This window comes from Cynoglossus semilaevis, chromosome 11, assembly GCF_000523025.1.
Source record: "Cynoglossus semilaevis isolate Cse_v1.0 chromosome 11, Cse_v1.0, whole genome shotgun sequence".
NCBI classification, from domain to species: Eukaryota; Metazoa; Chordata; class Actinopteri; order Pleuronectiformes; family Cynoglossidae; genus Cynoglossus; species Cynoglossus semilaevis.
The window spans coordinates 11,912,497-11,929,972 of NC_024317.1; the positions used below are offsets into that span (position 1 = coordinate 11,912,497).

General features: G+C 40.6%; 1 protein-coding gene across 10 annotated transcripts in view; it reads right to left on the reverse strand.

Annotated features, from left to right (window-relative positions):
- atp2b2 (ATPase plasma membrane Ca2+ transporting 2) overlaps positions 1-17,476 on the reverse strand; it is a 97,272-nt gene that overhangs the window by 59,335 nt on the left and 20,461 nt on the right. The window contains exon 1 of one of the 10 annotated variants that reach the window (XM_008320582.3): positions 8,624-8,959. The exons of the other annotated variants lie outside the window; for them this stretch is intronic. The gene's annotated coding sequence lies outside the window, so the exon portion shown is untranslated. Of the gene's footprint in view, positions 1-8,623; positions 8,960-17,476 lie in introns of those variants that run through there. 10 annotated transcript variants of the gene reach the window in all.

Genomic DNA, 17,476 nt, shown 5'->3' on the forward strand with positions numbered 1-17,476 from the left:
GGGGGACTACCTGCATTTGGAGGAAGGGAGGGGGGGGTTAAAAAAAAAAAAAAAAAAAGAGAGAGAAAGGAGAGGGAGGGCATAGAGAAGAGGATGCTCCTTTCTGGTGCAGAGTAGAGAGGAGTTGTGCGCGTGTGGGAGGCTGGGGCTGCACTGACGACAGAGCAGAGAGGCAGCGCGTAAGGATGCACTGTCACAGGGAGGATGGGCTACAGGGAGCTGCCATCTCACCACTAGTTCGCTCTCATTTTATGCTAAGGCGCCTCCTGGATTCAAAAACTGCTTGTTGACACAGTCCTTCTGCCTGTTGTCTCGCCTTCTTCCTTATTAAAAAAAAAAAACAACTAAAACACATGCACAGCTACCAGTGTCTCGTCTGGGCGAGCTAGACTCAGCCAAGAGCGGAGAGAGACGTAACACAAACAGGTAATATGTGATTAATGTGACTTAGTGTCTGCAGCCAGTTCATATGAGTTGTTCTGAGTTACAGCACGTAGATGATGTGGTCGAATTGCTTTTTTTAACTTCAAGGTCATAAAGGTCAAAGGTCTTTTTTTTCCTTGCTCGCTTAGAAAAAGAGTAAAAATCTCTGTAAATGTGTATTCTATAGTACCTTGGTCCGTATCTAGGATCTGACTCGTTTATAGGAACCAAACAGGGACCACTAATTGATATGGTCTGGTCTATAAAGGATTTCCCTAACACGTCACAGCCTTGTCCCACCCTCACTGCTGTTGTTGCCTAGCAACAGAGCTGCAGCAAGAAAGGATACAGATCACTATTGGGCTGTAATGTGAAATAAAGAAGAAGAAAAAAAACACGTAAACTTCCACTTCTGAAAAATATCAGGTCAGATAGCACAGATCAAAACTTCAACTCTATTTTTTGCCCCAAATAAGAGACCAAAAAAAAAGACAATTTCTTATTGCACCCAAAGCCAAAAAAAAAAAAAGATTCAAGGTTCCTAATGAAATATATCCCTTTGCTGTTTTCCTAGAACAGAGCGCCCTCTAGGGGCTGTCAGTGGGAAAATAAGCATTTTTATATATAAATCGCACCGGACTACAAGTCGCAAACCCAGCCAAAGGATGAAAAATAGTGCGGCTTATAGTTTGGAAAATACGGTAAGTGTTTTGGATTTGAAAACAATAGCTGTTCCTTTTGTAACAAAAACACAGCGGTGGCTTAGTGGTTAAGGAAGCAGACTTGGGTCCGCAAGGCTTTAGGTTTGAGTCTTAAAGCTGCCCACTGTTCACTTTGGTGATTGGTTCAAAACAGAGGTCACATCACTTTCAGTATATTCTGTATGTACTCCAATGCATTGTGGGACGATTTACATCACTGGTTATCTAAAAATTTACCAACTAATATTTTTATATGGCTCTATAATTGAGAGTTCCTTGTATGATGTCAATTAATACATTAGCAATTTCAGGGAATTTTTTTTTTTATGCACGAAAAAAAAATCTAAAATGTAAACCAATTTTTTCTCTCATCACTGAAACACTGAAATATGAAGAAATGAACTGCTTTGATATATGTATTTATATATATATTAATGTATTTACTTTCATAGCTACCTTGTACAACTGTTGCCCTTTTACGACAATTTCACCTAATTCTACAAAATCTGACCTGTTGATAAACGTGCCTGTGGTATGTGGCTTAAACTTATTTCTAAGAATTTGTTTGTTTTTAAAGGGTTTGAAAAAAAAGAATCTAATATGATGTCATAGAAAAAAATATCGGTATACATGTCGAGTATTGCCATTCCGCAAAAAAAATATTGAGGTATTACTTTTAGTCCGTATCGCCCTCCCCTAGAGTATGGGCTGCTCAAAATAGCCAGCAAGTGTCCAGACACAAATGTCAAAAGAGGACAATACAGATGGGACCAGTACAGGAAACAAAAGGTCATCCGTTTTAGATTCTGCTAAAATTGTGAGCAACATCTGTAACTTTTCAAAAGAGAGAAACAGCCGGTGTCTCAGATTCTTCAACAACAGAAGTAAAAAAAAAAAAAAACGGACCATGACAAAATCTTGGTCTGTGTTGTATTCTAACTTAAGGCCCCCCCTCCTTCGCCTGCTGATCAGGTCCAATCAAAGTTGGCGGTATGCTCCGAACGCCAAGGCAGACATCTGTGCCCGCCAGGCCCTCGAAATGCGTCAAATGAAAGCAAACAAATGTTCTCCCAGGAAATGTGTGTTTGTGTGTTTACTTGTGTGTTTGCATGGTTAATCAAGTGGCAGGCGGAGGAGAGGAACTACAGCACACAGGTAATTCTCTTCTGTACCAGATGGACCATCTGCAAGTGAGAGTCTGCCACCACAGCCACTAATCCCTGAGAACGTGCACTGAGCCTGGACAGGAATTTTTCCGAAAGGGGATCAAGAAAACGGGAATATAAATTTCAATCTATGTCTTGGAACAAAAATGATCCAAAAAAGAATAATTTATTTTAGAATGTTACTATCTGAACTGAAACAATCCCAGAGATTATACTCAGGACAGCAGCGAGTAACTGATGGGACCTTTGTATATTATATATTACAGCTGGGCAACTTTCTTAGGCGTTATTATCGTATTATATCATTAATTAATTAACGATGACAATTTCTTTAACATGAATCAGATTTTTTTTTCTTATTGTAAATGTCGGTTGCTCGCCGGTGCTTTTATTTTGTAAAAGTCTGTTACTCACTGCTGCAGCTCTCACAGGTCCCGGAACCTTTCGCAATAATATGGTCCAATAATACATAATTTGAGCAACCTTATTACTAAGTAAAGGTCCGTCAAACTGGCCCTCCGATGTGCCTGCCTGCTGACCTGATTTAAGCCAGAAGTAGCATTAGCTGTCTGTTTTGGAAATAGGAGAGGATAGGACTTTATTCATCACCGAAAGTCGACACTGCCATTAGCTGTTAGCACTGCCGGTGTAAACAGCGGCATAAGTTATTAGCACAGCGGAGCGCCAACTAACCACTAGTGTGAACCTAAAGCCGTCCCGTCTGCACAACTGATGGAGAGTTTACCACTGCCTGACAGTGAATAATGAGTACCATATGATCAAATACTGCACAAAAAAAGTTCAGCTTTTCAAATAATCAACAGCTTTGGAGCAGGCCCAACATTACAGAGGGACACGGTGTGATATCATGAATGTTTGACAAACAGATGGGTTTACTTTAGAGAAATAAGTGAGTAAATAAATAGAGTCCGTGAACAGTGAATGTTCCATGCTGCAGTCATTAGATTCTAATCCCATCTAGCCATTCTATTTATATTGGTGTGTCTCTTACATCCCGGGTTTGGCAGCACAATTTAGTTTTTGCACAATCACTAACAACAAGATTTATCCCGGTGGTGAGAAAACAAGTTTGGACATAAAAAAGTTAAGTAGAGAATCAGAGTTCCCTGTTCATATGTCAACGCTGGGCCGTTCCCGCTCGTATTACGAGTTCTAATTTGCCAATTTTCCTTCTCCTGCTCAGTGTTTTTCTGAAGTCATTCTTTAATTGGCGGTTTCCTCCGACCTAAAGTCATTTGCATTTTCGGTGAGTCTGTCTGCCCAAAGTGTCCTTGAGCACAGTGAGGCAGAGCTGAGGAACGAGCTGAAGCGATATAATCACATCCACGGGCAGGGCACACAACTCCCCCTGTCTGCGACAAATATAGTGCACAGGAAAATGGGATTCTGAATTTGTTAGAACTTGATCATGGTGTTACCCAAAAACATACTGATAGGTGTTGATTTCAACTCAAAGGTTCCTGCAGTTGACCGTGTGTTTATTCCAGGGGGATGCAGGGAATTCCCTTCACCTGTGGGTCGTTCTTGGAAACGCAGTGCAATACTGCGTTACTCAATAAATACAAAATCAGAGCAGGCAAAGACACACTGCCTCAAAAGTGACTTGTTATGTAACAGTACCACAGTGCTCTCCTTTCAGGCGCCATCAGTGCTTTCTAATTGGATTGAGAGCAGCTGCTAACTAAGCGCAGCAGAGAGTGTCTAATGAAGAAAAAGGGTTATTTTGGAAACAAATGCACTCACGGGGACCGAAGCAGCAGCTAATGCAAATGAGGAGGGAGGAGGGAGAGACCACACACGTACTAAAAAGACGCATCTGTCCGTGTGTTAGGGCTGGGCCATATAGATTAAAACTCATGTCGTCATATCGATTTTCCTGAGTTTCCTTAAAAGAATTGTTGCATATTGGTTTCAATTCTGCAATATAATAAAATAAAATAATATGCTCCTTGAATAAAAAACACATTTTTTCCTCTTTCTCTTTCCTGCATGACAAAAGTACACATACGTTAATTGTCAGAGTCACAGAAAATTCAAAATTCTTCTTTAAAACTTGATTTTTTTTGAGGATTAGTACGCAGTCATAGATAGTGTTTTCAGTGTTTCTGTTTTTCGGCCTTGGTTTCGGGCAAGAATTTTAATTTAAGTTTATTTAAGACTCTCATATTCAATTCCATTTTCGATTGGATACTGATCTAAATGCCTTGATATTTCTTATTTAAATTCAGCATCAAGCAAAAATACACAAATAATGAATTACCAAGTACCGAATAATTTTAAAAATAATCCTGAATCATGAATCTAGTTTCTCGTGCCTGTATGAACAGTCACGGTATACCTAATTTTTAGACTTTTTTTTTTTAAACTTAACAATGCTAGTAATTAATATGGTCTTCAAAAAAACAAAACAAGACATGACAATGACAAAATGTTGTGGAATGGACTGTGAAATTTGCTTGTATTTATAGCTTGTGGCCACTGGGGGGCACTGGTCAAGCCTAACCTCATAGAAATGTGCGTAAAAGTGGGGCAGGCGGAGCCGAGAGAGGGACACGGGGAGAGGATAAATAATGAAGAGTGTTGTCATTTTAACATCAAATGAACTATATCAATAGCAGCTATATTGTCCCGTGTTATACAGTGTTTGGAAATGCATCGTTACATTATTAAATATGGAGATAGCGTCCAACCTTAGTGTGTGTGTGTGATGAGGATAAGCCATAACGCACCAGAGGCTTTGGATGAAAAGCAGTTGGCGCTGTGCGACTTACTGCGTGTCCACAGCAGAGTGAGACGGATAAGTGAGAAAGTGAGAAGTGGTGATGAAGGGCCTCAGCTGTGAGATGACTTACTTAAAATCAAACGAAGGAACACGGTCAAATTATTCAGCCTTAGTTCCATCTGAGATTCTCTACTGTACAGCACTAATTATGCTCTCCTGAAAAGAAGGTGATGTCGCTAAATGTGTGTGTGTGTGTGTGTGTGTGTGTGCGCGCCACTGCAGCACTCTTTTTTCTCGCTGCAGCACACACACACACACACACACACACCATTTTTGGCTGGAACACAGATGTCAACGCTTCTCCTGCCTGGGCTGGATTTTTTTTAACACCTGCCCGCTGCCTCCTGCTGCTGCTGTTCTCCCAGTGAATAATAGTTTCTTTAACACTTGTACCGATCAATAAAGAGTCCCTTCCTGTTAATTAAAAACAAGTGACTCCAGTTTTTGTTTCATCTCTTCTAAAACCCACTAAACACTATCACGAGCATATTTAGTGAGCAAATTGTTTCTTATTTCTTTGACCTTGCTAAAAATATAGGAAACAACAAACTAAAAGACATTATAAGATATTTATACATAGTAATGTTTGTAGCTTTAAAAACGTGGATTCTCATTTTGAAATTGAGATAAGCGCATTTGCGAACGATTGCTGGTAGCTTTGTTTACCTAGCCGAGATCGTACACGGCATACTATTGGCTAATACAATGTGTACTCGGTGGACTACTGGCTAATTGAGCATGCTCTTCTGTTCCTCATGCTGATTGGCTCATACATCATAGCTCTGCGTTGCCAGTAACACAGTCTAGGGAGGGTTGATAACAGTGTGAAGGTAGAAATAGAAGGAGAGATGATTAATGTTGTTAGTGGTTATGCCCCACAGGTGGGCTGTGAGTTGGAAGAAAAGGAGAAGTTCTGGAAGGAGCTGGATTGGATGATAGAGAGTCTTGGGACGCAACTACCGCGATCGGAGAGGGAACTCTGTATGATAATAAGAATACAATTAGAAAAAACGTTACAAGCCCACATTATGATATAACACACACACATATATACATATATACATATATACACATATATACATATATAGACATATATACATATATATACACATATATATACATATAAACATATATAAACATATAATATACTTATATATAAACATACACGTTATATATATATATATATATATATATGGTAAAGTAAGGTGTGCTAAATATTATCCCCTAATGAAGACTATTAGAGCAAAATAAACATATAAATTCAATATTGCAAGTGTTATTAAACAGTGAGTCACGATAAGGTTATTTGCCCCAAAGACTTCCTTTTTCCCTCTAATCCTGCTTGTACAGTACCAACATAAGAGTCAGTGCAGCAGGTTGCTCCTGACAGTTCAGAGATTTCTTCTTTTTTTTTTTTCTTCAGGTTAGCGTTCCTCTACCATTAACACGCCTCTTTCCATCCAGTACATTATTATGTGATACTGCCTTCATCCTGTCTTCATTCAGGAGGACATTCATGGAGCATGATAGGACCAGTATACTCAGTGGGTACTCTACTGAAAGTACCTGGTCGCTGAACACAATCTGTCTGATGGTGCTACCAAGTGTTGAGGATCGGGAGCTACAACTATGACGATGTGAATGTGTCATTACTTCAGGAAATGACTTCAGAGTCAGGTGTAGTTAGGAAAGGCTAAATGTTTTTCCACCGAGAACGAGAAGTAACAAGGACTAGAAATACAGACACAGAGATCATATTTTACTGTATTGTAACGTATGTGCATATATAAAACTGGACTAAACACTCACGTCATGACATAACAGTGAAGAAGAGAAGAGAGAAGAATGAGATGAGAGGAGAGGAGACGAGGGGAGACTAGGGAAAGAAAGGAGATGAGGGAAAGGAAAGGGGAAAAGAAGAGGGGAGGGGAGACAGAAGTTAAGAGGAGGACATGAGAGGGGAGGGGAGAAAAGAACAGGACAGGGAAGTTAAGGGAAGGAAGAGATGGAAAATGAAAAGAAATGAGAAAAGATATTAAAGTTTGAAGTAGTATAAGCTTAAATTTGGAATAAAAAAAATAATTAGTTAAAAAAATTAAAAAAAAAAATTGTATTATGAATGCATCTTTAATTTCACTAGTTGAAAGCATGGCATTAAAAGCCCCCAAACCCCTCAACTAGTATGATATAGAAAACAGCAGGGGGCTGTATTGCTCCTAAAATGTCCCTTACAATACAACACTACAATCTTGTGTTGTTGAATGTCTGTTGGCTGTGTATACTTTTAATTCTTACAATACACTACAATGTTGTGTTGTTAAATGTCTGTTGGCTGTGTATACTTTTAATTGTCCATCTGAGCAGTAAAAAAAATGGACAGATCAATAAACAATTAGCTCACGGTAGCTCAGCCAACTGCAATCAATCCCACCACAGTGTCACAATACATGGATCCTTTGTACTGGACCAAGGTCTCTGACGCCTCATGCTACACAGCGGCATGGATGACGAAGCAAACACCAGGGCGGAAAAGCATGGTGGTACACGTGTCTGTACACTGAAGATGATGTTGCTGCGGTAGGGTGCACGCATACTTAGGCTCAACAAGAGAGATGGGACTATTTCACCAGACATTTGCTTTGTAACTACCTACAGGCAAGAGAAAACAGGCTGAGCAGCAAAAAAAAGCAAACTGTTAGTAGTGTTAGTTATACATTTGTCCATATATACTCTATTTACTTGACGGATCATCCATGTTAATCACTGATGTACATAGCAAACAGCGGTTTTGTTTGGTAAAGATCAGTCCTATTTTCCATCTACTTGTGACACATGCACAAAAACAAAACCAGAAGACGAAAAAAAAACCGGGCGACGAGGTCACACCGTCTCCCCCCGACTGGACCGTGATGAATTAGCCACGACAGACTGTGAAACGGTGTTGCCGTATGACTGAGTGAATCAACGCACAAATGACTGATCAAACCACGTAGTGACTAAACACTCGAATTACTCGGCTTTCGGGGGGCTGAAATGATTCGTTGAGAGCAAATTGGTGCAAGTCAGTGATGCTGTCAGTGCCGAACAGATGAGATCACGGAGCCAGCAGTGCAGCCGGTGAGAAAAAAAAAAAACTGCCAACGGATTAAGGGGCTAGAGGTGATAATGTCCGTTATTAATTCAGCCATCATGCCTAATCATTGAGTGAGCTAATGCAGTGAAGACGGCGATCCGGCAAACACACAGACACCACGCGATGGGGTTACAGCAGCACAGCCGGCTGCTGTGACTGTTAGGTAACAGGATGGATAGAAAACAAATATTATGCCAAAGCCCACATTTGTCTTTTTTGTTTTTTTTTTTGCCTCCAGACTTTTCCCAAACACATGTCTGTGAGTAACATACAATATATCATATTTACAAATGACATTTGACATGCAAATGACTTCATAATGATCAGGATCAATGAGAGAGAGCCAGAAAATGCCGATCATCTGACGGCATCGCAAACAAGGACAAGTTATACTTACATGGCCGCAAGGTTATCAACACCACTGCCACCACCATCATCATCATCACCATGATGTGGAAATCCTCACACCTGACAGTGATACTGCGGAGGTGCAGGCAGCACAGCACCGACCACAACAGTGGCTTTTGGATGCATAAATGTGTGTATGTGTGTGTGACTGAGTAAGTGTAGGTGTTCGTGCGTGTGTATGTGCGTGCGTGTGTGTGTGTGTGTGTGGAGACTGCTCTCTCACCGTGTCTGCCTCAGTTGGGGCTGTCTTAATGCACAGCCTGTACCATGTCGGCAGTCAGCAGGGGTGTGGGTGTGGGTGGGTGTGTGTGTGAGAGAGTGTGTGTGTGTGTGTGGGCACTGCTGCATGGCACAAAGGCTGTTCTTGATTGAACAAGACTTTTCTTTTTCCCCTGACTAATTTGAGGCTGCGAAGAAAGAATAGTGATAGAAATGAAAGCGGAAAGTTGGTCTAATTTTCTGGAAGCTTCCGATGGACTCTTTTACGTCTTTTAAGGTCAGAGACAAGGGTGACCTCATTTCAGGAATGGAACGGAAAAAAAAAAGGAGAAAGTGACGGGGTAAAATATGAAAGGAGCGGAAGGCGAAGAAATATGGTACATTCATATAAAATGAATTTCTTGAGATAGAGCAAATTGATGGTCAGAACGCGACGGAGATGTGTATAGAACACATACACAAAGTTGTGGTGTAGCACACCTGCAGTACTACCACATACATACAGCTGTTCTGCCCCGCAGAGACATCTGGATATCTAGTAAGTCAGCCTTCACAGGAGAGGGGATAACAGCTTTGTCATGCTGCCGTCACATCACTAGACCACATCTCATCTTGTCACAGCCTGCTGGGAGAGCAGGGGAGGAGAGGGAGGAGGGGGAGGAGGAGGACAAGGAGAGGTGAGGATCATGTCATGTGTAACACTTACCTCCCTCCCTCCCTCCCTCCCTCTCTCCCTCTCTCTCTCTCTCTCTCTTTCTCTACATATACGATACTCTACAAGTTGAGTTGCTTCTATACGTTTATTATGTCAGCCCCTTCACGCACCTTTGTTTTTTTTTAATTATTTCAAACAAATGTGACAAGCCCGAGGCTGATTCTCCATATGGACATTCTTTTGAAAGAAAACACATGGTTAGATTTACTATACCGTATTTTTCGGACTATACGGGCGCACTTAAAAGCCTTTAATTTTCTCAAAAATCGACAGGGCGCCTTATAACCCGGTGTGCCTTATGTATTACTTTTGGTTGCGATTACTACTAATACTAGAACCGATTTTATAAAGCCAAAGCACACAGCGCAGCACACATGATGGCACACAACTGCACAGAACAGCGTCAGACCGTCCAGAACAAACATTCGCCGGGCGAGTTACGCCGCTATGTGCTAACGGATCGTGGATGCCTGGGCTAAGGTATCAGTCTCAAATGTTTCACGACGGCCGGAATCATCACCGAACAGTTAATTAACAGCAACGAGACCGACTCGGATATTGACGAGAGGGATGCGGGCATGCTTGGTTGTTCCGCTGACTGTTGTTGTTTCGCTTAATGCGCCTTATAACCCGGTGCGCCTTATGTATTAAGATAGGCCTGTTCATTGATATGGAGCCTTATAATGCCTTATGGTCAGAAAAATATGGTACTTTATTTAATATTATACTTTATCCATTTGCTATAACTAATAGTGGCGGGGGGGAATATTCTTAATTCCTTCAACAAAATGCCCTCAGACAGTTAGGCTATATCGTTAAAACGATCTTCTGGTTTTTATCCATTTGTACAGTTTAGTATATATTTCTGTCCTACTGTATCATTTGTGGTATCATGTGAAGGCAGCTTTCTCAGACTCTATTCCCATCTGGACGTGTACAGACCCGAGCTCAGCAAATCCGGTCTGGACAGATGATACCGTGCAAGGCATGTAGTGACATATCGTACTCAGGTTTTACTGCATACTATCGAGGACAAATGTCACCTCTTTGTGCTGGCTGACAAGCTTTTGAATCACTGGGTGTATAAAGAAGATGTATAAAGAATAAAATGGATATTCTGTCCCGACCACAAGCAAAGAGGTTCCAACAGTGTCCGTGTCCAGCTGCGGTAACAGCTGGACACACTTTGCTCAGCAGAAAGTCTGTAAAATACAACTGACACGTCCTGCACGGACACGGACGCTGGAGTTACATCGAAGTTGCCTTTCAATCAGCCAAGAATGGTAACTAACGACTACTAGAAACTGTTGGTGCTACTGATTGACCTGTTAAACACAAAGGGCCATAATTAAGGCCATGAGGTGATCTGGGTTGGTGTTTGGTTTTTTTTTTTTTTTTTTACTTCACTCTTTATAAGAGTAAATAATGCCCTCAACTGTATTTTATGCAAGGGAAGGGGGGGAGAGAGACATGGAGAGAGAGCAAGTGAGTGAGGGAGAGAGGGTATATGAGGGAGAGCAGTGATGAGGTTCAGAAACAGGCCCTGAATATTAATGCACTTTTGAAAGGATTCAGGGCTGCAGTGCACCAAAACCTGGGAGAAAGAGCACAAGAGGACAATAGCATCAGAGGCAGACAGGGCTGTGAGGACCACTGGTAAAAGCCAAGCCTCTTCTAAAGGACCCCCAGTGGCACATACAGTAACTGGAGTTTCCCCTTTGACCTTACTAATAAAATGGTCTCATACTGGTGTCAACAGTTGGGAAACAATGCATTAAACTATTCAACATTCAATGACAGGAAGTCAAGGATAACAACTTCGGCGACAGCATTTATAAGGGAAGAGGGAGAAATCATCTAGACCATACGTGTCAAACTCAAGGCCCGGGGGCCAAATGCGGCCCGCCAAGCCATTTTGTGTGGCCCGCGGGAGCTTCAAAAGCATTTAATAAAGTCCATGCAGCAGAGTTTATCAACCTATGAAATTAAAAGGTTTTTTTTATGACACAACAATGAACAATATTTGTAGCTTGAATAAATAATAATCAATTGCAGATACATGTATTGGTCTGTTATGGAGGAGCTACATCTATACCAGACTCTATTCTGTTATTTTCAAATATAGTAAGTAAATGGAATTTTTTTTTTTTTGAATGAAGCAAATTTTTTCCCACTGCGGCCTGGTACCAAAGGACCAAAAAATTTTTGAATTAAGCAAATAAGATTTTTTTTTATTTTTTCACTGTGTCCCACTGCGGGCTGGTACCAAAGAACCTATGAACTGGTACTGGTCAGCAAACTGGGAGTTGTGGACCCCTGATTTATAGGAGTGTGACACCCCTGATCTAGACCAAGGGTGTCAAAGTCATTTTAACCAGCCGGCCACATCGGCAATACAGTTCCTGTTGAAGGAACTGGTACTGGTCAGCAAACTGGGAGTTGTGGACCCCTGATTTATACAGTGTTCCATTTAAAACCGGCCCGTTAGAGTACGACTGTATAGCTGTGACTACTCCATAACGTATTAATACGTTTCCGCAATTGATTATTATTTATTCAAGTCACAAATTTTGTACGTTGCTCTGTGTGATGAAATTAATTTAATTCATCAAGTTAAAAAAACTCAGCGGCATAGATTTTATTATAAGGTAATTAATTAAACACTTCATGCTCCCGTGGGCCACACAAAACGACTCAGCGGGCTGCATTTGGCCCATGGGACACCTATGTGATCTAGGGGGACGATTCTTCCACGATGCTACTCATTAGGAAAAGAGAAAAAAATCTAATTACAAGTACTAATCCTTTCACTTTACGGGGAGCAAACAGTGCTTCATAAATATTATTTAATAACGGCAACCACTAGTTATTGAGCCAACAACCTCAGATTTACTGCTGAAAAGAAGTCTTTTGACCTGGTTATGGCTTGGTTTCTATTGAATTAGAACGGTGGTGACACTATGGCCCAAAGGCAATGTCTCTGTCATTGGTGTGGAACCCCAGGGTTCACCTCCTGGGCAACATCGAATCCCAGTTAGGGGAGAGACCTTTCCCCTCGAAGTGGACTTTCGGAACCAAGAGGACTCTCTGCACACAGTGGAACCCGACTACCTTTAAATAGATAGGCTATAGCATGCACTATCTCCTCTTCGAACCTCCTGACTCGGTGTCATAAACACTTATACACCGCCAATATTTCAGTGTTAACTTGTAACGTTATCAGTATTGGGATCAGGAAAACTCCGACAAAGTCCTTTGTCTGGAGTAGACCACACGGTACGCCTCCCTTCCCCCATATACTTTGATAACATCACAAGCACTGTTTCATTGTAGCTGAGCGCATCTTGGTGTGCGTACACAACACCCTTTCACACCTCCGTGAGCGCATACACGCCTCACGTGTTTCCTGTTGCCGTTCGTTTCTACCTCGCAGTTCTTCTTCCACTGCGCAGTCGCGTACGTGAACACGCCTCAAGGGCTCAGTCGCTTGGTGGTAGCTAAGAGGCAACATCTCTCCTAAGTGCTCCTAAGCAGCACTCGACCCATTGCACCGAGAAAATATATTTCTATAGTGTGTAGTAGTGACCACATACAGTAAGAATGGAATCATGAGTGTAGCCTACAGCTAGATATATTCAATCATTACCCCAACATATTATGTATATAGAGTATATATAATATATTCTGTTTGTAGGTGTAAAATATATATTTAACATTTTCCATGTAGGTTTGCATTATGACATTTGTGTATTTGGAGCAATTTTCAATACATTTTTTTTCATCATTTGGACCAGCTTTAACCTGACACCACTGTAACCTCTTCTATATAACATTGCTCCTAAAGCCACTGAACAATGCCAATATATTGGACCTAAAAATTAAATAACTGTAGACAACATTCTCGCTGCACTCTCCTCTATGTTTAATGAAAGTGTAGTCCAATTCCCATTTGTCGGGAGATAAATTTAACTGAAGGTAAGATCTGCAGCTATGCCAATTTTTCGAAGAGTCCTGATTAAAAAAAAAAAAGGTAGTAAATACTCCTGCTTTATCCAAGAATACAATTACCAAGTACAGAGGACATAAATAGACCAGATCTGGAGCCGGCAGATACACAAATTAATCTACAAAATGGGAATTTTACTGCAAATTGCTCTGCTGTACATATCTAGTAAAGCCTTACAGACAACAACTATATCACTAGTGTTGCCATGGCAATCTCATCAAAAACAATTCCTACATAAAACATGAACAAAAAACTCTTAAGAGAAGAATTCTTGCCATCCTTCTTAATTAAATGACAGTCAGAGTAACGAGGCCTTTTAGCCACATTAGCATAACTCTCCTCTGTATAAAAAGCCTCCCTCCAGCCCACAAAAGCTCCACTTCCACCCTGAAGGAATCCGTTATCTCATAAAGAGCCATGTTCACCTCGGGTCAATCACACAGCTCATATCCTGGTTACTAGCCACCAGCCAATAACCATTAGCCTTATTAATTGCGTGAGCCTTGCGTGATCTCTTGAGTGCTGTATAAAAAGTTGCTGTGTTTGTGTTTGTGCACACACATGGACACAGAGGTTTCTGTGTCTATGTGTGGCCACTTCAATTATATGTAATGTCCCCTTAGTCCCTTAACACTGAGGGGCCCAGCAAAGTGTTCCCACGAGAACAAAATGTCAACCAATACCAATACCAATACGGCGGCGCTTCAAGCACTCGTGTGTCGATCCACTCGTATNACCACAGCACTCGTGTGTCGATCCACTCGTATCTCGATTGCATTTATCCCCATAAAAACAAACAAACAAATTCATTTGAACTTAAAAATATACTATTAATTAATTGAATTAAAAATACCAATATAAACAAATATGGTGATAATATAAAATAATATTAATCAACAAAAACATTTTTTATTATTGTTATAAAATTGGTAAAACAACCCAGAAATATAATATTAATTAATTAAATTAAAATAGCAAAATAACAGAATAAGCTATAATAAGCTGCTTTTTTTACTTTAACAAAAACTGACCTAGTAAAAAAAAAAAATCAAAAGCAGTACTTCGGTCTCACGTGTACAGTAAGCGGATAATTGTGTTCGTGAAAAATTGAAAAATAAAATTGTCATTATTTTGCTTGTTTGACTGAGTTGTAGTCAAGAGCCACAGTAATGACTGAAATCCACCAAGAGTAAAATGTAGAATTTTGAACTTTTTGAAATTTTTTGCATATTTTTTCCTTGAAGATTTTTCATTTTCATAATTCCATTTTTTGGATTAGACCCTGGGACACTGAGCATCTATCTATTTGTTTTTCTGTTCCAGAATGAAATACAGAAAAAAATCTGTCAAACTGTATTCAGGAATGTGGATTTTCATCTACACAGTGATTTTCATCTACACAGTGATAACCTTATTGAAAACAATCATGTTTTGACATTCCTGGTATAACGTTTTGTCTATAATAAAGGTTACTGCAGTCTCCTTTTGTATTAACACCACTCAGTAAGCATAAAATTCACACAACATGCCCATCATACTGCTTACACGTTTACGCCATCATGTGCAAGAAAGTTCGGAAACATCCATACCTGCCGTAGCTGACAGAGGAACAGCTTCATCTACCAGGCTGACAACATTGTCAGCTGTCTTACTCTTGGTAACTTCCAACATGTATGTGGACTTTCTGGTTATGATCTCTCCTGTCCAGTGGTTGGGAGCAATACATATATTTACCTCGAACACTGCTTGCACTGCATAAGCAGTTTGACTTAAGGCTAATCGCAATGTTTGTTCAGTTTGTTCATTTCCCATTTACCACCGCTGTCACAATTATGTTATTCGATTAGGATCAGGACTCAAAAAGTCGATTTCTAAAGTCTTTTTCTGTTTGTTGAGCTAAACCTTTGATAGACGTCAGCAGTTGACGCTGTAGCAGTCGTGGCAAAAATGTTGATTGTTTAAAAAGGTTTAAACACTGGTTACAATAGCAAAATTAAAACCTAGATCAGAGGTTCCCAAAGAGGGGGGTGCGAATGAAGCATATTGTTCAATGCTCTATATGTTCAACAAGAGAATGGTAAAACAACGGACTGGTTGAAGGGGGTGGAAAATGATTATCTGAAAAGGCGAGGGCGTTATTTTTAATTCCCGTTCTCGTTTTTGTTCTCGTCACGTTTGATCTGCTTGGAGAAGCGGTGCGCCCCTGGCCCCCATTCCTCCAAACACACAAAATCTCACTCCTTCCAATTGACCCAAGTTGAAACAGCTACATATAAAATGTGTGAAATGAATGATTCTGAAAACAAAAGTTTTTTTGGATGGGGGGGCGTGAAAACTTTCTTAGAAACCAACAGGGGGCCCAGCAGAGGAGGTTTAGGAACCACTGCCCTATGTGGTTAACCTCTGACCTAAGAGAACCAGCATTTCCATAGGTATTAACAAGCAGATTCATCAGTGTGGAAATGATAATGTGACTCAGTTTAAACGTCTCCACTGGCCATGAATAAACATCCGAGCTCTTTCAAACTTCAGATTCTTCCTAAAATTAGCTTCTTTAACATAGTGAGAACATTTCAAGGACTGTGTTTTCAGCCAATTAATCAGAGTGCACAATTTGCTGAAAGACTGCCAGAAGAGGGAAAGGACAAGTGAAGGAGGAGGAGGAGTAGAAGGAGAAGAAGAAGAGAACCAATGAAGGAGGAGAAGGCAGAGAAAATGCTGAGTGCTGACAGCAGGACAGATCTTCTTTGACCTTGAATAAGATGAAGGCTGACAACATGGGGACATCACACACAGAGATGGTCCACCAAAGTAAAGTTGGAACACCAGAGGGTCAGTTAAAATGTTAGTGTATGTTAATGGTAATCCATGGTGACCCTCACAGGTCACGGCAAATGTCAACAACATCAACATCTAACACAAAATATAGAACATGTCATCTCTCAACAAAAGGTCAAACACGTCATGACAAAAGTCTACTTGCCAATAAGTCCCTGGACAAGACACTTAACCCTTGATTGCTACTGAAGGCACTGTGTGAAAATGTAGGACAGAGCAGCCCGTGAATATCTGTTATACATGTATGAGTGTGAGAACAGGTGAAAATGGGTTCACGTTCATTTACAGAAAGAACGTTCACTCAGGACGGTAATGAAAATTGAGGGCCATGTTCAGAACATGTTCTTCCTGCTCCATTTTCACTGTTCCTGTGTTTGACACATTCCACTGGTGAAATGTTTCCTGACCTCAAAAAGTTCCTGTTGCTATGCAACAAATCTGCCTGGCACGAGAATAACAAGGGCTGCACAGAGTGCGCGCCCAAGCACAAACACACACAAATCTGCCTACATCGTGTACTTGTTAAAACACATTGGGTTATTGAGCTTCCACAAACAAAACATCTTTAATCTGTATCGTATTTGCCCGAATGAGCTTTTTGTATTACTTCCATGTTCAATCCCACCTGCTAAGTGCTCTGAGATTTAGTCGCAGCGCACAGAACACTAATGAACTAAAAAGCCCAAATGGCCCGGCAGACTATCCTTTTTCATTTACATCTTTATTTAAACAGGAACAAGTGGAAAACAACGTCCTGCTAGGTAAACACATTGGACAGCTAACGTGTTCCTTTAGCAGGCCTCCATTAGCTGAACAAATGAAAAGAGGAACATCGTGACCATCTTTATATTTCTCTAATGACCATCAAGTCGAAGGTTTTTATCAAATATCTTTATCAAATACATGTTGCCCAATATCTGGCATACAGGTAACACTGGTGTACACATCAGTGCCTGGTTGGAGGCCGTGAAGCGGCGAAAGTTTGTTTAGCCAAGAGAAGTTGCACAGGACGTGCCATCTTTTTTTTAACAGTATGGATTCATACATATATATATATATATATA